The following is a 26,969-nucleotide window of genomic DNA, read 5'->3' as shown; positions in this document are numbered from 1 at the left end:
CCCCCCAACCCCCAGAGTGCTCTCTTGCTCTCTAATAATAACAATAACAAAAATAACAACAATAACAACAACAACAATAATAAAGAAACAGGTATGATACCTGGGGTGCAGCAGCCCTCTGGAGACCATGAAAAATGAAAGCTACTTGCTAAGGATGGAAGAGGAATATAAACAGAACTCGGTCCTTGAAGACATTTAGAATTGCTTTCCTTGTCTAGGATGTCCTCCACACCTTTTATTGCATGTAACGAATGTGGCAAACACCCCTTACTTGTTTAAGTCCTGTCAGTTAGGCGGTCTGGTCTGCTACTTGCAATTCAATGCAATCTTAATGGACACACTTCCTGGGAGCATTCAACACATGCCGGCTCAGCTCCGTCATTCTGTCATTGACCCTAGTGCCAGCTGTTTGCGTCTGACTTGGCTGACACCTCTTGGGCCTGCACTGTTGCTGTGGCATCAGACAGAATCTGTCCTCTGCCAAACTTTCTGAAATTAAGGAGTTGCAATGGTTATTCCGACTTCGTTTGGGCTTTAAAGGATGAAATCTTCCTTTTTACTGTACTTCTTAACTTGGTGAGATAGAGTTTGTGATTTTTCTGGGTTTATTCTAAACCTCCTTTCCTTCCTAATATCCCACATCACTTTTGTAGACAAAGTTCTTAAAATCTCCTCCTACGGACTGCCATAGGGGCAAGTCAATCTACTCTTTCAATCACAAAGCTGAAAAATCTTTAAAGATCGTCTGCTACACAGAACCCTCTCCAAAGGCCATAGTTTTCCTCCAGAACTCTTATAATGGACTCCGCAAACTAGTTGAAGGGTGACAGCTCCTGCGAAAGGCTCATAAATATTTGATGGTCCAATCTTAACTCTTCCTGAAGACGAAACCACATTGTAGAGTATCAAATTGTCCCCAGAGACTCTTCTGTCTGAACAGTTGGCCGTAGCCACTTTACTTATCATTTGTGGCATCCCACCTCCCCCTTGAGGCAACCTACATAAATCGATAGGAAGTAATTTGTTAGATGTAAAACATGCAGCTTATTTGTAATTAACTTAAAACTCCTGTGTGCACATCTTGTGTGTGTAGAAATGACTGAGAGGCACCATTGCTTAAGACTGTAAAGTTGTCTCAGGGAGAAGGTAGAGCTCACCATTGTGCTGCCCCCACTTTTCCAGAAAGAACATCAGCAAAGAGAAAAAGTGACAATAGCTAAGCATTACATGGCTGTATGCCAGGTTGTGCTGAGAACCATAAGAACTCATTTAATCCCCACAATGACTTGGTAAGGTAGGTACTATTAGTATCCTTCTTCTACAAATGAAGAGACCGAGGCACAGAGAAGCCCAGATACTAAATGGTGGTGCTAAAATTTGAAAGCAGGCAGACAACTCCAAAGTCCAGGTCTTTCCCACTGTGTTTTACTGCCTGTGGTGGGCAGATTCTAAGATGGCCCCGCCCCCACTGGGGAACTTGGCCTCCTGATATTCATGTCCGTGGGTCATCCCCTCCCCTTAAATAGGGACTGGACCTATGCCTATTTAACCAACAGAATATGGCAAAGGCAACAGGGTATTTCTCCCACAATTGCATCACATAAGGAACTGAGAATAACCTCTGGTTAACTACCAGCAAGGAACTGAGGCCCTCAGTCCAACAACCCTCCAGGAACTGGATTCTGCCAATACCACACGCGCTTGGAAGCAAATTCTTCCACAGGCAAGTTCTCAGATGAGACTGAACCCCTAGCCCACATACCTTGTGAGAGCTCCTGAAGCAGAGGGTCCAGTTAATCCAGGCCCCACAGAAATTGTGGGCTAAGAAGCATGTATTGTTTTGAGTTGCTAAATTTTTGGTAAATTCTTATGTAGCAGTAGATAACTTATATATTGCCTCTTGCTGTAGGTAACTCTTTGGAATATAAATCTGGCCCATCAGAAGTTGCCACCAAATGAGAAAACAAGATCGCCATTGTTTCTGGGTAAAAGCCTGGGTGCAAAACTACAGCTGAAGGGAATCTAGGTGGAGATGTGGAACAAAATCAATGCTATTGTGTTTGTGAGAAGCAGTATATTGACGGCTCTCAATCACAGCACACCCCCTCTGACCTTGTTAATGCCTGACCTTGAGTCTATAGAGATTACTGGAACAGACCGGTAAAGAGATATAGCTCATATACTTTTGAAACAATTTGCTACATCTCAAATAGTTTCTTAAGTCTTTAAGAATTATGTGATTTTTGCTGTCATGTTGTATTACGTATAATGAGTGAGCATCTGGGACCTAAAAGCTACAAAAAAGCTGACAACTCAGAATGAGGGAAAAGCACAGGAGTAAGTAATCCTGGCCCAGGGAGGTGTCAACTGGGGTGGAAACAGGCCTCTAAAAGGAGGACATCAGGACAGATGTGCGCAACCTGGGTTAGGCTCAGTGAGTCAGGCAGGTATCAAAGGTTGGGTTAAGTCACTGATTCAGAATCCAGGGAGAAAGTCATTAAATTGGGGAGGCAGGAGGACAAAGAGAACAGGCAATAAAAGAACGAACTGATAGGACACACTGAATAATAAGCACAGCGTACCAACAAAAGGAAAGTCCTTGATGACTAAAAGCACCCCTTGGCCCTAGTCCAGTCCCTGGTATCTACCTGAAGCCATATCAGGAAATGGCCCTTGTTAGAACAGATAGTATTCTCCAGAGAAGGCACTTTGAGACCAAAAAACGAAGCAAGCCATTCCATAGTGTTGACAGTTACTTACTGACAGGTGAATGGAGACCGTGTGGACGAACAATACCGACGCCTTGCAGTTACTCTCCGCCAAGCCCAGACCTGAATCCCCCAGCTTTTATAGAGTGAGGGGCCTGGTGGTGCAGTCACAGGGTCGTTATCTAAAGTGGCACCATCTGTGTGCCAGTCCTCCATACTGGTTTTCTAAAGTGGCACCATCTGTGTGCCAGTCCTCCATACTGGTTTTCTAAAGTGGCACCATCTGTGAACCACTTCAGGGAGGATGAGAACAATCCTTGCCTCATTCTGGTCTGGGCGTATGTTAACTTCCATGGGGCCTGGAACACAGCCCCAAGGTGGGGTTATACACAGACAGGAACAAGATGGAGGGCCAAAGATGGAGTCCGTGTTGTCAGTGTTCCTACAGTCCTCAAGCAAGGCTGGCTGAGAGTCCAATGGGGGAGAGGAATGAAAGCTCGTAACTGGAGAAGAGGTGCAAGTGATATTTTGCTCCTTGGCTCTCCCCAAAGACTGATTCACAAGATGATCTTTCCGGACAGTTCTCCAGGAACCGTAGGACAGGAGTGGAAGAACCAATCGTAGATTCGTAGCACTGGGATAAATCTTAGGGACAATCTCATCGTATCATCTCATTTGACAAACTAAGAGAAAACAGAAAACTAGAGAGGTTAGTAATGTGTCCACGCTCACAAAGGGACTCCGTGGCAGTGTCAGAAGCAGGGCCTCGGCCAGGCACTCTCTCCCTGATGCCACCCTCGCCTATTAATCAATGGGGGTTTGAGAGCCCGGGCACTCGGCACTTAGCAGACAAGCAACAGCGTGTAGTTAAGTACTAAATTGCACAGACAGGCTGTAAGTGCTGGAGGAGTTGAGAAGATAAATGAGCAAGGGGTAATTAGAGAAGGCTCGTGGAGAAGTTCCAGTCCCATCTGGGCCATGAAGAATGAGGAGGAGCGCTGAGTTTTTCTGAGCAAGTCCAAATTATTGAGTATCTCTAACCTCCGCCTCCTCCGGACAAGGACCTTCAACACTGTAACGTCTCCCCAAACGTCCCCACTTCCCATCTTCCAAACGTTCGTCTACTATATCAGATGCAAGGGGTTATAAAATACAGAGAAGAATTAGCTTATTGTTTTCGACAATCCGTCCAAGACGTTTTAACGATCTATTCACCATTGCTTCCCGATTCCAGACGTACGGCTTTGTTTTCGTCTGTCTGAAGCACGCGTTGCTCAGTCGTTCTTCAGCAAGGGCTCTGGGAGGCAACACCCTCAGCCCTGCGTTCCCGCCAATGTCTGTTTCACCCTCAGCCCCAAGCAACACTTTACCTGGGGAAGGGCTCCTTCTAGCATTTACCCTGAGTGCTGACAAGGCTGTTGTCCACGTGACGGCTGTTCGTTTGTGGGTTACCAGCGGGTCTTTTCTCGTGCTTGCTTTCCTATAGTAAGTGGGTGTTTTTGTTTTTTCACTTTCACATTTCTTCGCTTTCACAGAGTCCTGTCTGGATGATAAATTACCACCTAGGTCGTCACCTAGCTAGAAGCTCCGGGGTGTGAGCTTCTTGAGGGTAGGGCCTGGGATCTCTTTGCCTACGGGCCTCAAGCACACAGGGCCTGACACGTGTTTGTTATTTCCGTGTGTGTTGAAAAAAATGAATGACTCAAACACAGAAATCGGAACAGTCATGAAGGTAGCAAGAGATCGAAGATAATGCAGTATTTATGAAACCAGAGTTTCAAGGAGGAGGCTGTGGGTAACAGAATCTAGTGTTCCGGGGAACACAAGAAGACTAGAAGAAATAAAATGAACGTGGGCTTTTGGAGGCATGGCTAATTCTAGGTCTGGGGCCAGGAAAACACAAGACCAGCATGGGCTATCTTGAGTCAGAAAGCAACAAAGTGCTGAAAGATTAAGTGAGTCTATGCCAAAAGAACGCAAGAACTGGTATAAAAGGGCTCCCACTGGCCACATTTGTGTGGATTTGAGCATTAAAAAGAATAATGAAGGCTATGGGTTAGAAAACAGAAGAAAGGAAAAGAAATCTTGGGTCTGTACCGGTATTGAACAAAAAAGGAGCAGGGAAAGCTTTCTTTTACATAAGAACACCAGCCAATAAATGTAGAAGGAACTAGAAAATGGCCATGTTGCAGCCATCAATGTAATAACTGGTCAAGGCAAGCATAATCAAAGCATACTAAAACCACTGAGTGAAAAGGTGTCGGAAACAGGATATTTGCATGGTCTCAAAATAATACTTGTTAATTACAAGTGGGAAAAAGACACTTTTATAAGGGAGAAATTTGGCAGACAACAACATAGTTACCAAATGAATAAGGGGATAAAATTGACTTGTACCTCCCGGTGTGATGCAACTGGAAGAATACAACATTATTTCTATGGTAGTCTTGCCAGAACACAAAACAAAACAACCTTTAACCTGAATCTAAACTTGAGGAACCAATCAGATAAGACCAGAATGAGAAACAATCTATAAAACAACTGGTCTGAACCCTTTGAAAATGTCAGCGATCATGAAATTCCACAAAAAAGGATGGAACATTCTAGAATACAGATTAAGGGAGCTTGGAAAAACAAAATAATCAAAGACAATGCATGAAATGTATTTGGATTCTGGATTTAAAAACCATGACAACAACCAAATTTCAAAAGGCATTTTGGGGGACAATTTAGGGTTTGGAATACGAACTGTTTATTAAACGATCTTATGGCATCAATGTTAAATTTCTTGGGAACAATAATGTACTGTAGTAAATGGCCTTTTTTTAGGAGCTACCTGCTTAAGTATTTAGAGTGAAGCATTTAGGTGAAAATGTCATGATAAATATAAGCTTCTATGAAATTGCTCTGGCAACAAAAACACACACACACACACACACACGGACTGAATGTGGCAAAATGTTAGTAATTTGGTGAAGTGAGGTGAAGGGTATATGGGTTCAATGTACATGATTCATTGTATTATTCTTTCGGTTCTTTAAAAAAGAATTTATTTATTTATTCATGAGAGACAGAGAGAGAGGCAGAGGAAGAAGCAAGCTCCCCACGGAGCAGGGAGTCCGATTCAGGACTCGATCCCAGGATGCTGGGATCACAACCTGAGCTAAAGGCAGATGCTTAACCCGACTGAGCCACCCAGGTGCCCTCTTCCAGTTTTTCTATGGGTTTGAAAACTCAAAAGAAAAAGAAGGAGGGAAGGAAGGAAGGAAGGAAGGAAGGAAGGAAGGAAGGAAGGAAGGAAGGAAGGGGAGAAGGAGGGATGGAGGGAGGGAGGAAGGAAGGAAGAAAAAGGAGAGGAAGGAAGGAAGGGAGGGGGGAGGGTGGGAGGGAGGGGAAAATCTTGGAGGAAAAGCCAAATGGTAACAACGAAGAGGGCATCTGCCGAACTTCAAGGCCCAGTTGATTTGGAACGGTAGAGAGAAATCAGTTGCCACGGGTCAATGAGGGAACAGATTAAAAAGTAGTATAAGTAATAGCTATCAATAAAAATGAAATTGGAGAAATAAGACAAGAACCAAAGGAAAATCAGGATCACATAGAAGTTTTTTGGCTTTTTTAAATAGGAGAGTTGTATAATGGTTTGAAAGTAGAGGCACCAAGTGGAAATGAAGTGGCTGCTGGACAGCGAGAAGGCAGGATGTGCCACGTTGGAAGAACATCATCTTGGACACATGGGCAGAAGTCCCTGAGACCCTCTTCCATTGGGACTGATGGTTGGAAGTCTGTTTCCTCTCCCAGCTGCCTCCCCTTAAAATTCCACACTGGTATTTCCTCTGTAGATTTGGAGAGGTCATTGCTCATGCCCCTGCGGCCACCATATGCATTGTAACCCCCCCCCATCTTTTGCAGACCTCTACAGGGCTTCACCTAATGCTTGTTTATTAATAATTTCCTGAGGAGGTTGCTTATACTAGAGATTTGCAGAGAGGTACTGACACTGTCTCCTAGACCCCGTTTCAGCTTCCTGGTTCTTCATCTTTCCAAGGCAGCCATGAGTCCCAGCAGAGTGTTCCCAGCACCAAATCCTTCATGCCATTCTTCCATTTCTACAATTGTGAGGTGTGATGGAAAGTTGGAAGCAGAGGGCATGAAGGCAGGTTGAAAATGGAGGCAAGCATGTCTCAAGAGGGACCTTCTGATTTAAGGCCTGTTGTCATCTTCCAGGATGCGTTCTAGAGGCTTCCGATGATGCAATAAGTTATAGGGAGAGATTAGCCTTGAGGAAAGAATAAAGACAGGACCAGGAGATTTTTAAGTTAAAATTTTAATACTTACCCAAAGTAATATACGTAATGATATATGTACATTGTTTAAAAAGTCAAGTATTACTAATAAACTCGTGATTAAAAAAACAATATGCTCCTCCCCTTTCCTTTCTACTCCTGATTTCTATCGTTTATCAGCTGCTTCTGGTATTTACAGTCATATTTCTAAGTAATATGCTTATACTAATACTTCTTGCTTAATTTTACTTGTTTTCTGTTCATTTCCTTCCATTGAAGATAAGCATTTAATAATTAGATTATCACAGCCCCCAACTCTATCCACATGAACAAACACACACCAAATCCACTATTCCTCTTCTTATCTTCCCCAAATAGGTACATCACAACTTCTGGTTAAATCAGTAGTCATTGTCTACTTTCTTCTTTATTGCATTACTTTAATAAGCACTTATATAATGCTTACTATGTGCCAGGTTCTCAGTACTCTATAAATATCAATTTTAAATCCTTATTAGAAATAGAAGTATTATTAGCAACTAAACCATAAGGTTTACTATGATGGCATTTCATTTCCTGTATGATGTTTTGCTTCATAATTTTTTTCAGAAAATCCTTTCTCTCCCTTATTAGAATTCTTTATCTTTCGATTCCACTTTGCAGGGGACTTTCTCACTTTACCTTCCTTCTTTCTACAGATTACTTTAAACCAATGCTATCATAATTTTGATTTCCATGTTGTTCTGTTTCTTTTTTACAGCATTCTGATCTCATTTGATAAATTCAATATCTTGTCATATGTCTCTGAAGGTATTAAGGCGCTGTTAGCACTGTTGCAGTTTTCCTTGTTCCCTGCCTTGTATCTGTGTGTGTGTGTGTGTGTGTGTGTGTGTGTGTGTGTGTATGTGTTTCTCGTTTGATTGTTTTGGGCTCTTTATGTTAAAAGATTTCATCAAATGTCTGGTGGTCTTTGGCTGTTAAGATTTAAGAGTGCAGTACCAAAATGTTGATTTGAAGTCCTCTGCACACGGGAATGGCTTGACTAATAGTGGGCCTCAACCAGTCATTTTCTTGTTCTCCTTTCCAATATTCGTATCTAGATATTTCTTCTCAGGCCAGTTACATTCCCTGAAGATGATTCCTCTAGTCTCCTGCCGGGGACCATTCTGTGTGGAGATTTTCATTAAATCCCTCCCAGTCCCTCCCGGGTTCTGTCAGTGTGTTTTTGTGGGGAGGGAGATGGTAACCTGCTGTGTGGAGTGGGGGGCAGGATGCCCAAGTGTGCACAGGAAGGGGTGTCTCAATGTACCTTATAAAAATTTGCAGCCAAGGCTCCTGTTCTCAGCTCCACCCTGCCCCTCTGCTTTCAGAGGAACCTGGTGCGTTTTTACTTATGCTGAGTTTCTGTGGTTATAATCACCCTGCTTCTCGTGGCTTGCCCTAGTTCAGTCTTCAGAGGAGGTGACATTGATGTGTGGCCTTTAACTCCATGAGAGTTGTTTTCAAATTGATCGGATTCTGAAAGTAAGCAAGCACAGGGTTTGATGAATTAGCTCATTTGGAAATGAACTCACGATGACTTAAAACCCACCCTAGGAAATCTTCTAGTACCTTCCACCCACATACCATGAGGCCCTCCTGAGGAGCAGGTTAAACACAGCTGGGGTTTAATTCAGTCCTGAGCCTCAGGACAGCTTTCCCGAGGAAAACGTACATCCCCAAGCAGGGGTTTCCTTACAGAATATAGAAAATATACCCCCTCCTCTGCCACATTCTTTCATGGAACGCGAGAGTTTGGAGGCTTCCCTCAAGCAGGTTTTTAGAAATTGCAGTCATATCACCTCAGAAATCTGTGCTAAGATGAGGTGTTCACTCTTTTCTCAGCTGGGACCCAACTACAAAGTTTTACTCTGTCAGAACTATGGCCTCACTCATTGTCTGGCTATTCTTCTCTCCCTCACAATCGCCTTTTCCTGTGTAAACTGGTGAAGGTGCTAATTTTCATTTATTCAAGCGTAGCAGGTTCTAAGGTAACGATCTAAAGTGGCCTATTTGAGGGGCACCCGGGTAGTTCAGCCCGGTGAGCATTCAACTCTTGATCTCAGCTCAGGTCTTGATCCTACTTAAAAGGCCTACTTAAAAAAAATAAAGTAAAATAAAAAGTGGCCTATTTGAATATTCAAAGATGTTTACTATAGAGGTCTTGTAATGGCAAAACAACAACACTGAAAATAGAGCCTAAACATCCATCCACGGGGCACAGACTAAATAAATTACTGTATCGTGGCAAACTGAAGAGCCATATAGAGTGAAATAAAGTGCGCAAATCAAAGCCCAGAACAGAATTCAGAAGAATACACACACAGGCACATAAACACACACCCTTGCGTATGCATAGGAAGGTCCTAAAAGCGCACAACCAGACAGGTCACCCATTACTTCCGGGACGGGGGTAGGTGCAGAGGGCACGGCTGGTCAGAAGATCCACCTTATGCTTTCCACACTTCGAAATGTTTTGTTTCCACAAACGCACACTACTTTTTATCATTTAAAATTTTTTCATTTTTGAAAATTGCAATAAAATACACATACAATTTACCTTCTTAACTTTTTTTCTTTTTTTAAGTAGGCTCCACACCCAGCATGGAGTCCGACATGGGGCTTGAACTCACACCCCTGAGACCAAGACCAGAGCCGAGATCAAGAGTTGGACGCTTAACCAACGGAGCCACCCAGGTGCCTACCTTCTTAGCCATTTTTAAGTGTACAGTTCAGTAGTGTTAAGTACAGTTGTGTGACCATCACCACCGTCCAACCCCAGAACTTTTTCATCTTCCCCAACTGAAATTCTGCCCCCATTAAACAAGAACTCTCTGTTCTCCCTTCCCAAAGCCGCTGGCCACCACCATTCTGCTTTCTGTCTCCATAAATTTGACTACTTTGGGTATCTCATGGAAGTAGAACCAAAGAAGAAGAAGAAGAAGAGGAAGAGGGAGGAGGAGGAGGAGAAGGGGAATCAGACAGTGCTTGTCTTTTTGGGGTTCATTTATTTCCCTTAGTATATGTCCTCAAGGTCATCCATGTTGTGGCATGTGTCAGATTTTTCCTCTGTTTTAAGTGTGAATGATAATTTCCGTGTGTATAGTCTACATTTTGTCTATCCGTTCATCTGCCAATGGAAAAAAATACCTTTTTTAAAGATATCAGACAAATTTTCATTAAAAAAATGAACTAATAGGGGCACCTGGGTGGCTCAGTGGTTAAGCGTCTGCCTTCAGCTCAGGTCATGATCCGGGGTCCTGGGATTGAGCCCCGCATCAGGCTCCCCGCTCAGCAGGGAGTCTGCTTCTCCCTCTCCCTCTGCCCCTCCCTCCTGCTCATGTGCCCTTTCTCTCTCTCTCTCTCTCAAATAAATAAATAAATAAATAAAGTCTTTTTTAAAAAATGAGTTAATAAATGACTTCAGTGAAAAGGATACTAACTTGGTTCCAGATGATGAAATTTCTTTTAAAGTGTTACTCAAATGGAAATCTGATATCACTGAACATCATTGTTTTCAATAAAAAAGAAAGTAAGTGAAGTGCCCACGAAGAGAACAGAGTATGCAGGAACAGCTGGAACCTGGTACCCTGAGCAGCAGGCCTGGGGCAGTTAAGTGGGTAATCCAAGTAAAGGCAAGGATGCCAGCAGAGGCAGCACCAGCATGGAACCTGGCATGGAACCCGGCATGCAACCCGGCGTGGAACCTGGCATGGAACACAGTATGAATCATAGCGTGGAGCACAGCATGGAACCCAGCATGGAACATGGAAGGAGCCCAGCATGGAGCACAGCATGGAACCCTCTATGGTACACGCCATGGAACCCGGCATGGAACCCAACATACCAAGCTATGGGCCAGTTGTTCACATAGTTTGTAGCATCTGATTGTTCAGGGGATGGTAGAGTGTAAATGCAAATTTCATTCTTTCAAGAGTCTGCGCCAGGTAGCCTGGGTTTAGATGGCTGTTTTGTTGCTGACCAGCTGTGTGCCCTGGGGCAGGATACTCAACTTCTCAGGGCTTGCATTTCCTTACCTAAAATGGGACAAAGGTAATGCAAGTTGCGTGGGCTGTTAAGAGGATGGAAAGAATTAATATACACGATGGACTTAGAGCAGCCCCAGCCGCACGGCAAGCTCCGTGCAGCTGTCAGGGGCTGTCTTCGTCATCATTAGGGTGATCATCGTGTTATTATTACATGCTTCCTGTTTTACAAAATCTTTACTTCAGACAACATACGCACTCAAATGGGTAACATCAGATTTCAATGCCCCAATTTGCACTACCAGGTTTGCTCGTTTTAAGATAGACATACAGAAACAGCTTCTTCTACCAAGAAATCTGATTAAGACAAGTTTAAGAAAATAAATTACTTTTTGTTTTGCATTCGCAGGTAGAAGGGCTTTCTAAAGTTTATAGTAATATAATTATTCAGGATACAATGATTGACCCTAAAGAGTGAAAATTGGATAAGGAAAAACATTATAGTTTCTGTAAATCCAGAATACTATAGTTGAGCTGCACAGTAAAAAAAAAAAAAAAAAAAAGTGGAACTGTACCTGAACCATAAACAGTTTCTGGAGGTATTGGTTTATTAACATACAATTACTTCAGTCCATTTATCATGGAGTATGTGTATCTCCTGTGTGCCCTGTGTTCTCTGAAAATGTTTTCCCTTTTCCCCTGCACACCTTCTCCAAAGACCATGTCTACTTTCTGTGTAAAGTTCATTCCATTACACAACAGTTATGTTTTTAAAAATTATAAATAGCTTCCCATGGCTATTTAACAACAATATGGCAGGATTTCAACATTTTAGCAACTTGTGCAACTGTCCAGTGCATTCCAACAGTGTACTGGTTCCACAACTCTTTCTTCTCAGCCACCTATCAAGACTTTTTTTTTACTACTTGTCTAGAAGGAAATATCTTGTCTGTCCTTTAGATAACTTTTTAACCTTGTTACATGAATACACAGAACCGGGGCTTGCAATCATCTTTCCTAGATCCCACTACAGGGTTTGTCACCCTGGGGCAGGTGAGGAGATATTCTTTGAGTGTGTTATGTTCTGGTGCCTTTATTGACATTAGTCCATGACGTGGAGGCATTATAGTGTCTGACTGCCCAGAGGAATCCTCTGGAAAGTGTTCACCCACCAGCTGACCCTGACTTGCTTCTTCCTCAAGTAAATACCTTGGTGGGAATGCAACTAGCTCACAGCAATCTATTATTCAATATTAAGGGAGACACATACATCATCCGCCCAAACTTTGGGGAACGTCAAATCCTCCTGTTAGTGCTGCCATATACCCAGAAGCTACAAACCGACTGTACTGGGCTGAATAGTGCTCCCCGAAACTCATTTTCACCTGGAACCTGGGAATGTAACTTATTTGGAAATAGAGTCTCGCAGATGCAATCAAGTCAGGATGAGGTCACACTGGATTAGGGTGAACCCTACGTTCAATGTGACTGGTGTTCTTATAAGAAGAGGCAAATTCAGATACGGATACATATACACAGGGGAAGGCCATGTGAAGATGGAGGCAGAAATCGGAGTGATGCATCTACAAGTCAAGGAACACCAAGGATTGCCCGCAAATACTGGAAGATTCTTCCCTAGAGCCTTCGGAGGGAACCCATCCCTGCGGAAACCTTGATTTTGGATTTCTAGACTCCAGAACTGTGAGAGAACAAATTCCACTTGTTTTAAGCCACCCAGTTTCAGTACTTTGTTCCAGCACCATCAGCAAACCCACCCACCAACCAAGTAACAGTCCATTGCCAACACAATTCCACACCACTTGTCAGCTTCCTGAGGGCAGGAACTATGTCTATCCTGATCACGATTATATCTCCACCACTTTCAACAGTGCCCAGTACCTACGGTGAACTTGATAGAGTTTGGTTGGAGACAAGAGGAGCGAGTTCATCTGATCCTCAGAAAAGCCCCCAAACGACATTTGAGTCAGCATCAGCCCCAAGGCTCACAGCAAGAAGAGGGCAGGTCCAGGCCTTCAAACCAGCCTGCGTTCCCAGTGAAGAGCTGTCTGATGTTCTGGGCTCAAAGTGTGCGGTGCCATGCCCGAAAGTTTCTTGGATTCCCCAAGTGTGAGGTCAGCCTGCTTGGGGAACATCTCTGGCCTGTAGGAACTTGACCTGAGGTAGCAGAACCTTCTTATGTTGTTTCACTGGCCTTTGGCGCACCTCTCTTGGTTTGGTGGCCACAACTGAAGCTCCAAGTTACCATAAGAGCAAAAATTCTTGGAAAACCAAGTAAATGCAGTTCCTTATCCCTTCCTAAACCAAGAATCCAGCTTTTATATGACTTCATGCAGCTCCAGGTAAATGATAAAAGAAAAACAGGACCCAGCTGACAAACTGAGCAGACCTCAACTACAGCTTAAGAATGTGTCGTGAAGGTCACATTATTATCCACAGCACGGCTCAAGGCACCTTAAATGTCGCCAGAAACACAGGTAAATTGCCATTTTAGATAGTAAGTGCCAACAATCTGGAATTATTGTCCAGATTCTTGGCAACAGTTGACAATTTCAAATGTTTCAGATTGCTATGGAAACAGAACCAAAATACCAGTAATTGTCCATAATTTCTTACCCTGAAACTCAAATCCAACTCTGATTTCCATAATTACCTAGACACAGTTCTAAAAAGTGCTCATAAAACCCAAGGATCTTGTTCTGCCCAAGGCAAAGTCAAATCTGAATAATCCCTCTGGATATCTGCCTGCCAATGGTGCCTCAGCTTGTCCTCAGGACTCCCGTCCAGGAGAGGAAAATGCACTCATTGTGCTGCACATGATGCTGGAACGGAGCGGAAGGGTTGCATCATGGGTCAGAGCCAGGGGAGCCTCACACTCCCAGACAGACCTTGCATTGTGTAAGAGCTGGTTCTTAAAGGGCGTGAGTGACAAGCCAGCAAGTCTGTGTCTTTCAGACCGAGGATCCTGCATCACCCAACCCTGTGCTCGTCACTGAGCACTGGCCTGAATTGCAGAAGGGAGGCCATGCTCCCAAGGCCCCTCTTTCCTCCAGAGCCACCAGTGTCATCTCCAGGGCTTACCATCTCCCTTGATTCTTGTGATGAGGTGAATTGCATATTGTTCTGTCAGACACGAAATGAGAGTCTAGGCCTGAAATGTTCCTTGGTCAGAGCATTCAGTGTCTCCCCTCTGCTACCTACTAAGGCTCCTACTGTGGCTCTTTCTGTCTACTGACAAGCATCCTGGGATCTTTGCCCTGAAGGTAAAACCACTCTCCTCCGATGTAATGGTCAGTACTTGCTCTGCACCTCCTCACCTCCATTCCACTCCTAGACCGCAGGATTATCATCCCCAGGGCTGTGCTGAAATTACCCGTGATAATGACGGGGACTTAGTAAGGCTTGGGAAGAATCCACTGTACGTCTTGCTGATTACTCTTTTTTCACCTTTATGTAATAATTCAGATTGTTAATGACTCCTTGCTTTGAAAATCTCTTTCCATTTAGTTTTACTACTGTTTCTCCTTCTCCCTGTGGCCACTGGTTCTGTTTCATCTGCTGATTCTTTTTCTTCCACTTGTCTCCCACATGTTAGTGTTCCCTTAGGTTCCATGCTTGGTCTTCCTCTTCAGATCCTCTATATTTATCCTGGGTAATATCATCCATGCTCAAGGTTTTCTCTGCCACAAGACAGCTTTGCCAATGACAGACAGTCTCTATCTATGATCTTTCCTGGCTCTTCACTCGTTAGTCACCTGCTTACACTAGGCTTCCTCTTAGATATTGTGCATACTCAACAAAAGCAACAACATGTTCAAGGCTAAATGTTCTCTTTCCCACAATGCTCTTCTTCAAATGTCCCCTTTCCTTGTTTATGGTAATACTAGTCAAGCCACAACCCTGGAAGTCCTGTTTCACTCCCCAACCCACTTTATCTCGCCTACCCCAAACTGATCACCAACTCAACTTCCTAAAGCAGTGAACTCATCCCTCCATAACTGCCACAGTTCCAGTCTTCCCAGTTTCTCACCAATGACGGCAATTGCCTCCTGGAGGCTTTCTCCACATACCGTTGGGCTGCTTCTAGTCTATATCGCCAATAGAATCTTATTTCTAAAAATGCACATGGCTTAATGTCACTGCTGGCTTTAAATCACTCAGGGGCTCACCTCTGTCTTCAGTATATAGGCCAAAGTTCTTAGCATGGCTATCAAGACCTTCATGATTTAGACCTTACTACTTTTCTGATCTCATGCCTCAACATCCCCAAATACACCTGCATTCCATCCAAACGAGATCTACTGTCCATGTCTTTGTGGCTTTCAACGTGCCCTCCAGCTGGTGCCTGTGACCAGTTCCTCTTGGCCAATGACTCAGCTTAAGCATCACCTCCTCCAAGAAGACTTTCTTTCGACCCACCTCCAAGATGAGGTAGTGGGCCTTTTTCTCTTTCTTTTCCAGCTTTATTGAGATATGCTTGACAGATAACATTGGGTAAGTTGAAGGTAGACGTGTTGATTTGATAAACTCCTACATCGCAGCATGATTACCAGCATAGCATTAGCTAAAACCTTCCTCCTGTCTCCTAATTACCATTTCTTTTTTGTGGTGAGAACATTTAAGATCTATTCTCTTAGCAACTTTCAAGTATATAATACAGTATTATTAACTATAATCACCATCCTATACATTAGATCCCTAGAACTTACTCATCTTATAACCACAAGTTTGTATTCTTTGACCAACACCCCCCCATTTTCCCCATCCTGAACCCCTGGTAACCACCATTCTAGTCTCTGTTTCTGTGAGTTTGGCTTTTTTAGATTTGACATGTAAGTGAGATCATAAAGTATGGTCTTCTCTCATCAATAGCTGCCTTTCTTATGATATGTTAGACACCCTGTCCTCGCCTATGTTATGGGATATTCACCCTACCTTGTGACCACGGTTTGTCTTGACCTCCCTGCACTAGACTATGAGCGACTTGAGGACAGGAATCAGATTTTGTCTGTCCAGCTGTCCACCACTGCCTAGCCCAGGGCTTGGCATAGAGTGGTGCTGAGCAAACCTTTACTGAATGCGCGAGCAGGACAAACAAAGTAAATATGGAGAAGTATCAATAACTGAGGACACAAAAGACAGCAGTCCTAGATAGTATAAGAAAAAACAAATAGAAGATTCTACAGAAGGTTGTGTTTAGAGAGTGTAAAGTTCAAGCTGCTAGACGTGGTGATAGAGTTCATTACCTAAACAGACTATGTATCACACTGCAATGGTAACTACACGCATTGGCTCTCATTCCATACATAGTTAAACCTTAGCGTAAAAACCCGGCTGGCATTGTGGTAGCACAGTGAACAAAACAAACAACTCTGCCCTCCCCACCTCCGCCTGATGCGTGCAATTTACCGTTATTGTTTCAACACCTCGTACTATATTCCAGGCATTATCCTAAGTGCTTCATAAGTATATGCATTTAATCCTCGTAAAAGCCCTGTATGGTTGATGTTATTCCCATTATACAGAGAAATCTAAGATTCAAGGAGGGTAGGTAACTTGCTAAAGATCATATGGTATGTGCTAGAACCAGGATTTAATCCAAAGTGTCTCCGATGATATACTCTCCCTGCTCTTCATCATCATACTCGAACAACAACACAACTTTAGCTTGAAAATCACTTGTATTCTATTCAAATATTTGGTTATTGGGGCCTCCAGATAATTCTAAAACTATGTAGGAAGTTTATTTCAACTCTCCTTTTACAGTTGGTACTATTAGCACGGGGAGGAGGATCTGTAATAAAAATTGATCCAAGAAAATATAGAAGTTTTGCAAGTGAGCATTTATGTTCCAAAGCCATAAAAGTATGGCTATTAGTGTGATTTATCACCCTCTTCTGGTCTTTGGAGCCTAGAGAATGGGGGGATGGAATGGTTTTGAGAGGTGAGAATTTTACCTTGAGCAAATCGTGTGCTTTGGGTGAGCTCTGCTTCTTCATTTTCACAAGGGCGATGACACTCAGGAACGGCAGCATGAATATGATGGGTATTCAAGAGGCCACTTGCTACTCGGGGCAGCCAAGTTATTCAAGGTGTTCGGAAAAATAAATCTGTATCCCATCGAAGTGTTCTTTAACAAATGCATTCTGCAGGGGGGAAAGTAGTTTTAATGCAGTGTTCACTTTGAGAGTAGAGATAGAACCTGAGAGATTAAAAAAAGAAAAAAAAAGTCAGCGGCAAAACCAGTGTCAAAAAGGCAGCTGCTTTTCAGTGTGGTTCCAGGAAGGCTTTCCAGAACCCCCAGGTAGGGAAACATTTGTACTGCCCTGGAAAACCAGACATTGTCTAGAGCGTACCTGGCCCCGTGATCTGGTTCTGATTCTATGGAACTATTTGACACTATTCAGCATGTAGGTAGCTGATGGCAAACGCAAGAGAGTCTTCGTCAGACACACACAAATGAGCTGTCTGGTGGAAGGACGCCCCTCTCTTCTTGTGGAAAAACCAGTTGGCCCCTGTTCACACATTCATTTCAATATCCCTTTGCTCTTTTTTTTTTTTTTCTTTATCTTATGCCTTCCTGGCTCTAACAGACTGGTTTTCCCATTATGAGTAAAATAAGATCCTTGACATGAGTTCATGTTTATATCCTTTTGAGGTTATCTCCCTTTTATATCCTTTTGAATTTATCTTTATGACCGAGAATTCACCAGGGAGGCCATGCCTCTGGTTCTGCCCCCTCCCCCTTGACCTGGTTCTGAACGGAGCTCCGAAGTGTGCAAGTTCCCAGGCGTCGAGGCTCAGGTTATGAGTCTTGTGCTTGGGAGCAGATAACTGTTCACCTTCTGCCGGCCTGAGAACTCCACAGGTTGACAAACGGCTCCTTTGATGTCCTGTTCAAAAGGCGAGGTATAAAGCACTGCTCAGAAAGGCAGAGCATTTTCATCAGCTTTAGTAAAGTATAATTTATACACAGTACGACTCATCAGGAAGGTGACTTAAAAGCTATGTGATGGGTTTTGACAAGCATGTAGAGCTGCCCAGACCATCAGCACAATATAGAGATAGAACATTCCTATCCCCTCAAAAAGTCCCCTCGTGCCCCTTTGCATTCCGTCCCTTCTCCTGCCTGTCACCCCAGCAGCATGGATTTGCTTTCTTTCACCATTACGTTTGCCTTTTCTAGAATGTCATATAAATAGGATCGCACAATATTTAGCCCTTTGTGTCTGGCATCTTTCACTTGGCGTAATCCTCGTGAGATTCATCCGTCTGCATCAGTAGCTCGTTCCTTTTTATAACTGAGTGATATTCTAGCGCACGGCTTTGCCACGATGCGCTTTTCCATTCACTAGCTGACGGACATTTGGATTGTTTCTGGTTTGGGGTTTTTGTGAATAATCAGTGGGATCACTGGGTCATATATACACTGGGCAAGTGTATGTTTAACTTAAAAGAAACTTCCAAACTTTTCCGAAGTGGTTATACCATTTTACATTCCCACCAACAGTACAGGAGAGTTCCAGTCGCTCCACACCCTCAGCGACACCTGGCGTTGTCAATCTTTTTAATTTTAGTCTTTCTGGCAGATGTGTTGTGGTGTCTCATTATAGTTGGGGTTTGTGTTTCCTTGATGATTAACGGTGCTGAGTGTCTTTTTGTGTGTTTATTTGGTATCTCTGTACATCTTCTAGGGTGAGATTTCTATTTAGATTTTCTGCCTGTGTTTTAATCAAGTTGTTTATCTTCTTATTGCTGAGTTTTTAATGTGCTTTATGTATTCTGAACACAAGTCCTAGTATGAGATGTGTGTCCTGCAAATATTTTCTCCCAGTCTGCAGCATGAGAAAGCCATTACATTTTGACAAATAAGAATTTTCTAATTCAAAACCTCTGCAAATGCAAACCAGCCCATCATGTCTAGTCCTTGATGTCTGCCGAGCAGCAGCCAGCCTAACAGGGAAGGGAAATAACAACGTGAAGTTCCAGAATTTGGCCTCAAAGGAAGCTGCTCTCGGCTTTCACCCCACCCCCCAACTCTCGATTTTCCTGCATTTTATTTATTCCAGTTATTTTCTTTCTTGGGTTACCTGCTTCTAGTAGTTCTTGTCATTTTAGGCAGAAACATGTATACATCTGTCTCTTTCCCGACGCAAATGAGTATCTTAGCTTCTGTGTTTCCTTCTGAGCCCAAAGTATAGTCTCACAAACCACGAAGCTGTTCGTGTGGAAATTGTTCCTAATTGCTCCCAGTGCAACCTCTGGATGTACACCTTTAGCCTTCTAGAGACCACCTTCTTATTCTCTCCTGGTGGCTTTTTGGACAAGATTGGAAGGGTATAAGGGTAAAGACACAGACACCCTGGAAATAGCATGAGTTGTTGCTGTGAGAAACCCCATCAGAGCCCCATACACTGAGAGCAAAAAGCCTGTCTCTTGGGAGCTTCTGTCTCCTGAGCCTTGCTTCATTAGTCTATGCTTAAGCTTAGTGTGTGTTTTCATGCATAATGCAACCTTTTCCGCACCTCTAACATGCTATCAGCAGCTTCTGGAACAGTTCAAATGGGTCAGATTTGCATTAGTCACTGTTCATGGGACTTGGGGAGCAGCTGTACTGCTCAGGAAGAGAGCCCGGGAGACTTGTTTTGAGTTTCTGCTTAGCCTGTTCCTGTGATACTAGAAAGGACTGGAAGTTTTTGTTCCTAGGAGTTTTCTGATATTTGTGAATGACCTTATGAAAAAGTATCCATTAATAGCCTGTTTATTTTTAATTATTGTATTAAACATTCCAGCAGAAAAATACAAGATCAAAACACCCAAAGTCTGCATGCTTGCTTCCTAGCTAGAGTTTCGGAACTGCTTAGAAGCTTATAGCCACCAAATCCCACAGCATTAGTATCTTAGGAAAGCGTGGAGGACGCCGGTCCCTGGGGCATCCCTTCCTGGGTTTGAAGGCATTTTGTACTCTATCAGGCGAAAGGAAACAGACATTAGCCAAATACAGGCAGACTGCTCAGATGCTATGGAAGATTCCCAGTAGAGCTCCTTAAAGCTTTTCTGACTGATCTTCGACTTCAAGGTTCTGCCCAAGCAGACGGCCCTGGAAGCCGATATGTTCGAACGGGGCTGACAGCTCGCCAGAATCAAACCAGCCCGGACATCTGACAGATCTCTTCCCCAGGCTGAGATGAGTCAGGGGGCCCGGGCTTCAAGGGTCTAAACACTCAGCCCAGGGATTCCTGGGACTCCTGGCCAGGTCGGAGCCTCGGGGACGGGCAGCTGGAATCAAAGGGGACTCCTTTTCCCTCTGCTGACTATCACACTAACATTTAAGACAATATTTAAGTAAAAATCGGCATTAAACTCAAAGAGTGGGCTTTTGTTTACGTGCCTAGAAAGGTCATTACCAAAGAAGACCCAGTGACCTGACCCTGTAGCTCATCTCTGTGTCTGTACGCTCTGACGCATTAGACACACTCTCGCTTCAGAAAGCCCTTAACGTTCAATGGGCTCTGGACTCAATGGGATCTAGGTCTGCTGACATAGAGGACCTGGGAACAGACCCTCAGAGAGCATACAGAAGTCTGCCTTCTGCCTTCCACACCAGGTTAAGATGGAGAGGTGTCAGCAGTCCCTAAGGGACTTCAGACAGGAACCGCAAATTTAAGGGACTTTGGACGATTGTTACCGGCCGAAGTCTGGGAAATGACGAGGTCAGGTGTTTGCTAAGCTATTCAATGAGGCTGCATGAGCAATAAGAAGAGGTTCATAGGGTTTTAGTGTCACTGAGGTTTCCAGGGTAAATTAAAGAAAGCAGTGAAGTAAGAGGAGAGTGGATTTAAAAATTAACCTGTGTGTGAATGTACTATGTTCAGAACAGGAATTAAAAAGCAAACAAGGATTAATTGATTCCCCTCCTTCCCCAGAAGCAGGACGCTGGCATTTCAGGAGCGAAATTGATTGGCTGAGAATACACTCTGCTGGGTAATTAAACAAGGAGGCCGATCAATACTCAGTAGCTGGGATTTAGATACCCATTGACAAGCTCACAGAGGAATCCAGAAGGGAACAGGAGAATTGCTATTTGGCTCAGGCAAGGTTGGATCCTAAGGTTCCTGAGTTAAAAAAAAAAAAAATTGCCTCCCCCCTGCAAATAAGTGCCTTGCTTTAAAAGCTCCTTTGATTTTAGTATGAACCCAAGCAAAACTAAGGATCCCCATTCCGAGCATTTCTCTTAGTGGCAGGTGACAGATGTAAAGGGCCCAATTTGTGATTACATGGTTCACTTATGCAACTGCAATTAAGCTGCCTGTTACGTTCACGCAGCTAAATAAAAATTACAACCAAGTTACTTATTAGCTACCTTGAACCTGCCTCCCTAAGAGCTAGAGGGTTAGTGAGAGAGTGAGCTGGAATGGTCTGCCTTGCTATCTGTTGTGGTTTTAAACCAGCAGGGTCATGAGCATCCTGTGTGTCTGAACAGCCAGCTGCCCAGAGCTGCCTCAAGGCTCTCAGACTCGTGAGCCCACCAGCCACCGGCCAAGGCGCTCGGCTCCTAATCGCAGAAACCTGATCTAACTCTCCTACAAATAAGTGATAGGCCCTGGACCCTTCGACATCCACCAGTGAAGGTGGAAGGTGTCAGGCAGGGGAAAGAACAGAAGCAGAAAGAGATTTTCTTCAGAGCACTTGGAGCCCTGTTATGGGGGTTTAGAGCGTAGACATGACCAAGGCTGTTCCATCTGTTACTGTTGTTTGTTGACCTTGGGGTCCTCTGGGGAGGAGGGGGAGGAGGAGGAAAATCTAGGGGTCATAACTCACAGTTGGCCCAGTGATGAGGGCCACCTCTCAGGCACTCATTGGGATTTCATTCTCTCTCTCTCTCTTTTTTCCCCTGATTTCAGGAACGGATCTCATACAGTCATTGACACTGAGGTATAAAGGTCTAAGAAGATCTATAGCCTAATCCCGGATGTTTACATTTTACCTGGAAGCTGAGCTTTGAGCAAGAAGAATTAAAATATAGAAATGGGAGCAGACCTCTCCAACTCTTCCCGCACCCCCAATCTGTGGTTTTTCATGCCTCAAAGGCAGATGAGGCTTCTAATCAGATTCCGCCTGCACCTCTCACATAACCTTAGAAATTCTTTTCCAAAGTCTCTTCTTCTGGTCAGTTTCTTCTTCATGCATTACTTTCAAAAGCCCAGACCATACTGTCACCTATCAGGTGGCCAAGAGGTGTCAGAAGAGTAGCCAGAAGCCCCAGGCCAAGTTAAGTTCACTGGGCCCAGAACTGTCTCCAAGGTACCTTCTAAATCTGTCAAGGCCAGTTTGGAAACAGACGTCAGGCCAAATGGGAAAGTTGAGGGAGCGCGCACAGAGAACAGACTGAGCCTAAGCCCGAAGGCAGTTTATTGCTAATCCAGTGAGTGGCTCCAAACAGACAAGACCACATGGATGTTGGCAAAGAACACAAGGAAAGTTCTATCTTTACTCCAGTCTGTAGACTGTCCTAGAACAAAGGAGCAAAGGTTCCTCAAAACATAAACACAGCTGACTCTCTGGAGGGAAGAAGTCTCTCTTTTTTAATCTGTAAAACCAGAGCCCATGGGGACCAGGCCCAGGAATCTGTACTTGTGGAAGGCTCCCCAGGAGAGTTGATGGTCTAAATTAAAGCGACGACAAACAAAACGCCAAAGCAGGGCACTTTGTGTTAGCTTTCGTCCTATGGTGCTGTGAACATCAACAATAAGGAACGTGATATTTATCTTATTTATTGACTCATTTTTTAAACCAGCAGAAAGATGCTGAGATAGGAGACCATGCTCAACAAGCAGCTCCAAATCCCACAAAAGACCTGTTGTTTCATACTCTAAGGGTCACCAACCGCCGACAGTGCCAAGGCCAATGAAAATACAGTCGTGGCTTTGCTTTACCTTGTCTTTCCCTCGATGCATAAGAAACCCTTTTACCCAAGCTAAATTACAGGCCAGGAGGCCCTTTTTGTTTCTGAATGGGGGCTGTTCTGGGGGTGAGACAGAAGGTCCCAAGCAGAAGGGAGGATCCGAGGAAGTCTGAGAGCTGGAGAGTGAACGTTGTGGACCCCACACGGAGCTGCCCTCGGACACAGGGGAGAGGCTGATTCTGGTGGACAGAGAAGCTGTGTCTCGCTCACCACGGAGCCCATGTCAACACCCATCCTAGTCCCTCATTGATGCTTTAACAGAATACCACCAACTGGGGGGCTCGGCTGAAAGTTACTACTCACAGTTCTGGAAGCTAGAAGTCTGAGCTCAGGATGCCAGTGCAGTGGCTTGGAGGCCCTCTTGTGGATCTTGAACTTCTTGTATCCTTAGTGATGGAAGGGATGAGAAAACTCTCTGGGGTCTCTTTTACAAGGGCATTAATCCCTTTCCCAAGGCTCTACTGTCAGGACCTGATTGTTTCCCAAAGGCCCCACTGCATATCATTCCCTTTGGGTAGGGGTGGGGGGGTTTGGATTTCAACATATGCATGGGGGTGGGGGACAAACCTTCAGGCTATAGCAGTAGCCATCACTGGGTGGAAGCCAGTCCATCCTCTGTCTGAGGGCAACCACCCACCGGCTCCCTGCCCCCGCTCCTCTTTCTCTTTACTTCAACCCTATTTGCTTTCCCGGCCAACCTTCCAATCTCCCAGTCATCCAGCCTTTGAGTCCATGAGATACCATGAAAAGAGAAATCGACTTGGGGTCTGAAAACCTGGGTCTGGATCCTGACCCCATGACTTCTTGGCCATGTGACTCTGGGCAAGCCTCTGTGCCTCTGTTTCTAAGAACTGCCCAGTCCACCCTTGGGGCTCCTGTGGGGCTCTCACGAGCTGTATGAAGTGTACTTTGCCCATCTCCATGGACATACGCTCTTGTTTTTGACACTCCCTCCCGCTTGCCACCACATTCCATCTGTCACCAAATCTTGCTGATTCTGATCTCCTTTGGGTCCTTCCCAGACATTCTTGCTTTTCTTTTTTCATTGCTGCCTCTGCCCTCCTAACCTCCTTGCTTGAGCTGACCCGAACCAGTGGTGCTCACGGTGGCAGTCTTCGGTGGTTAGAGGGAGTGAGGGCCATAAGCCTCCTCTCCCTCCACCCCTCGACCAGGTGGCCCGTTACAATGAAAGCAAGTCTCAGACAGAGTCCTGACACAGAGACGCTTCACAGCCAGCAGGAACAAACATCAGACCACCTGGTCTGTAAGCTCGGCAGAGCCCCAGCTCTCCTTCTTTTCACTCGGAGCAGATGTGACAAGAAGCTAGCAGCAAGATACAGTTAATTGGTCTGATGACAGAATTCTCCTTAAGCAGATGGACACAGGATTTAGCGGAATTCTGAGACCTGGAGGCCATTCCAAAGGATATGAGCTGCTTAAACTCGGCTCATGCAAAGGCAAAGCCGCCTATACAGCAGGTCTAACCGAGCCAACAAACATTGCTCATTCCACCAATGAGAAAATACAGTCTAACACCCTGGATGCTAATTATTATACCTTCTGCTGTTCATTGGAAATAAATATAATGAAGTGTTAGCATCAGCCTCTGGAATATCATAGAACTACCCCTAGATGACCCCAGATAACTAGGAAACTTCAAATATTAAATATTAAATAACTATGCCTAGGGTAGCAATTAAACACACTTAAATACACATCATCGGCGCATTGTTTAAACAGAGTTCCTTCAAAAAAAAATTACAGATAATATAACAGTGCCACACACAGACTTTCACTTCTTATCAAATTGTCCTTCCTTCCTTTTGAAAGTATCCCACAAGCATTAGTGCGTTTCTCCCCTTCCTCTGATCTTAAGTGAGGCCTGACTCTCTGTAACAATCCTTTATTCCATAAGTGATGCAATATTACCTTCCCATTCATTTATGCAGCAAACATCTGTACCCCAACACAATAAAAATTCATGCAAGCTGGGAGGGGAGGAGCCAGGTAAAACCACGCCCCGACTTCCAGCAGCTCCCAGACTGGCCAAGGCGCAGGCATCGGAGCTGACAATGATAATACAGGACAGCAGACCCACGACAGAGCTGTGCACAGGTTACTTTGACCAAAGAAGGCAGTCATGGGAGGGAAGGTGTCCGAGGAAACTTCCTTCCAGAGGAGTATTATAATAACTGGAGGGAACCTTGGAGAATGAGCGAAGGGCAAGGCTGTGCCTTTCAGGCAGAGATCACACACACACACACACACACACACACACACACACACACACACACTCACACTGCAATAATAATCGCTAAACCCAATTGCATTCCTCCCCGCCGCCCTTCCCCACAGCCTTCTAGTGTATCACCTCCCACAGTTCACTTACTCCCCAGATAATACCTGGAGGTAGATACAATTATTATCTCCATTTTGCAGATGAAAGAGTGAGGCTTCCAGCATTTAAATCGCCTGCGTAAGGTCATACCGCTAGGAAGTCGTAGAGCTGGGATTTGAACCCAGAGCTTTCTTACTCCTAAGACATTACATTATTCTCTGTTCAGGAGCTACCTACAAGCAATTGAGTGGGTGTGAAACTGACGTCAAAGACAGATGGTGCAATCAAGCTGGAGAGGTAAGTCAGCCAGAACAGAGGTTCAGGATGCATTCTCTCACCCTGAGTGTAACCACCTGAGTCAGCTCCATTTCTGTTTCTACCGCAGACTTAAACACAGAGGAGAGACTCAATAGAATCGAGTGACTGGTTTCAGGGGGAAAGAATTTCTGGAATAGATCCTTGTACCAACCACTGGGTAGATTCCCTCCTTCTTTGCAAAACGAGCTGGTTGGCCTTTAAAAATAGGGCTTTCAGCATGCCCAACATCAACAGACGTTTGAGTGTCTTCCGTGAAGTACGCACCGAGACCGACAGTGGGGATTCGGCAGGGAATAAAAGACACAGCGTCCCTTCTGTTAGAGAGTTTAAAACAACCTTCTCCTAATTTGACCTCCCTGGTTCCTGAAAAATGCCAGGGAAATACCAACCACCAGCCACAGTGGCTCTCACAGTGGGCACCCCCAGAGAGATGCCCTACATTGCATGGTCCCAGCGTCTCGTCCCCGGGCCCCGGCCAGCTGGCTCACCGCCAGCCCCTCAGCCCGCATCGTCACTGCTAGGTCCCGGCCCCCAGGGGGCCCAAGACAGTCACTTATCTGGCCACCGAGAGCTCATCCAGGGAACATCCTCTGACTTTCTAGGGTGACTGCAGCCAGGAACACCTGCTGATTGGACACTGTCGCCCAGAGCGCTGTGTGCTTTGGCTTAAGAGCTCAGCCTTGGGCAAGGCGGCAGGATTTTTCCCCTAAGAAGAATGTACCTCTATTCAAACTCCACACTGCAGGCATGCCCACGGTGCCAAAAAGGAACAGGAAAAAAAAAAAAAGATTTAAAGCAAGAGCATTTTGACGTGAACTCTAGCTGTCAGACCTTACTGTCTTTCTTACTCTGAACCCCAATTATGTTGAATGTGAAGACTGACAAAATCCTCTGGATTGTGTGTGAACCGAGGTGGGCTGGGGAAGGAAGGCGCCTAGAAAGGTGTTCTTTCTTCCCCCAGCGTGGCTGGGCAAAGGGAGGAGAGAACCGTGACCTAAGCACTCAGACAGAAGGCAGAGCAGAGGCCCCTTGAGAGGGCCTTTCGTGGCTATTGTAGGACCATACTGAGCTCAGGTTTCTGTGGGAAGTGGCCTGTCTCCGCAGCCCACCCTGGAGCCCACCTTGTCTCCGACCCCACAATGGGCTCTCATCGGAGTGTTGTCCCATCTCCAAGCCTCCCTTACAGACGTGACCTTGTCCCCAAGTGCCCCACTCCTGCTCCTCCCCCATGCTGAGCCAACTGTCCTTGCCAGAGTCTCCGTCCCAGGGCTTCTGGGGCAGACAAGGCTGTGTATCTGGGGCACCAGCATCTCC

General features: G+C 44.8%; 1 long non-coding RNA gene across 3 annotated transcripts; it reads right to left on the bottom strand.

Annotated features, from left to right (window-relative positions):
• On the bottom strand, positions 1–26,273 carry LOC123787438 (uncharacterized). 3 transcript variants are annotated; one of them, XR_015727585.1, is made up of 5 exons: positions 25,403–26,273; positions 16,992–23,385; positions 10,878–11,067; positions 8,301–8,509; positions 1–6,984 (listed from the first exon to the last, which is right to left on the bottom strand). It is a non-coding gene; the product is annotated as an uncharacterized LOC123787438 (long non-coding RNA). The 3 variants fall into 3 exon arrangements; XR_006778220.2 differs by having other exon boundaries at positions 16,992–17,927; positions 23,303–26,272; XR_015727586.1 differs by having other exon boundaries at positions 16,992–17,927; positions 25,403–26,272.
• Positions 26,274–26,969: the final 696 nt, after the last annotated feature.

The sequence above is a fragment of the Ursus americanus genome, chromosome 19 (assembly GCF_024610735.1).
Source record: "Ursus americanus isolate L20-20 chromosome 19, mUrsAme1.1.p, whole genome shotgun sequence".
Taxonomy (NCBI): domain Eukaryota; kingdom Metazoa; phylum Chordata; class Mammalia; order Carnivora; family Ursidae; genus Ursus; species Ursus americanus.
Note: the sequence above shows the minus strand (reverse complement) of the source record. Positions and strands in the feature narration are given on the sequence as shown.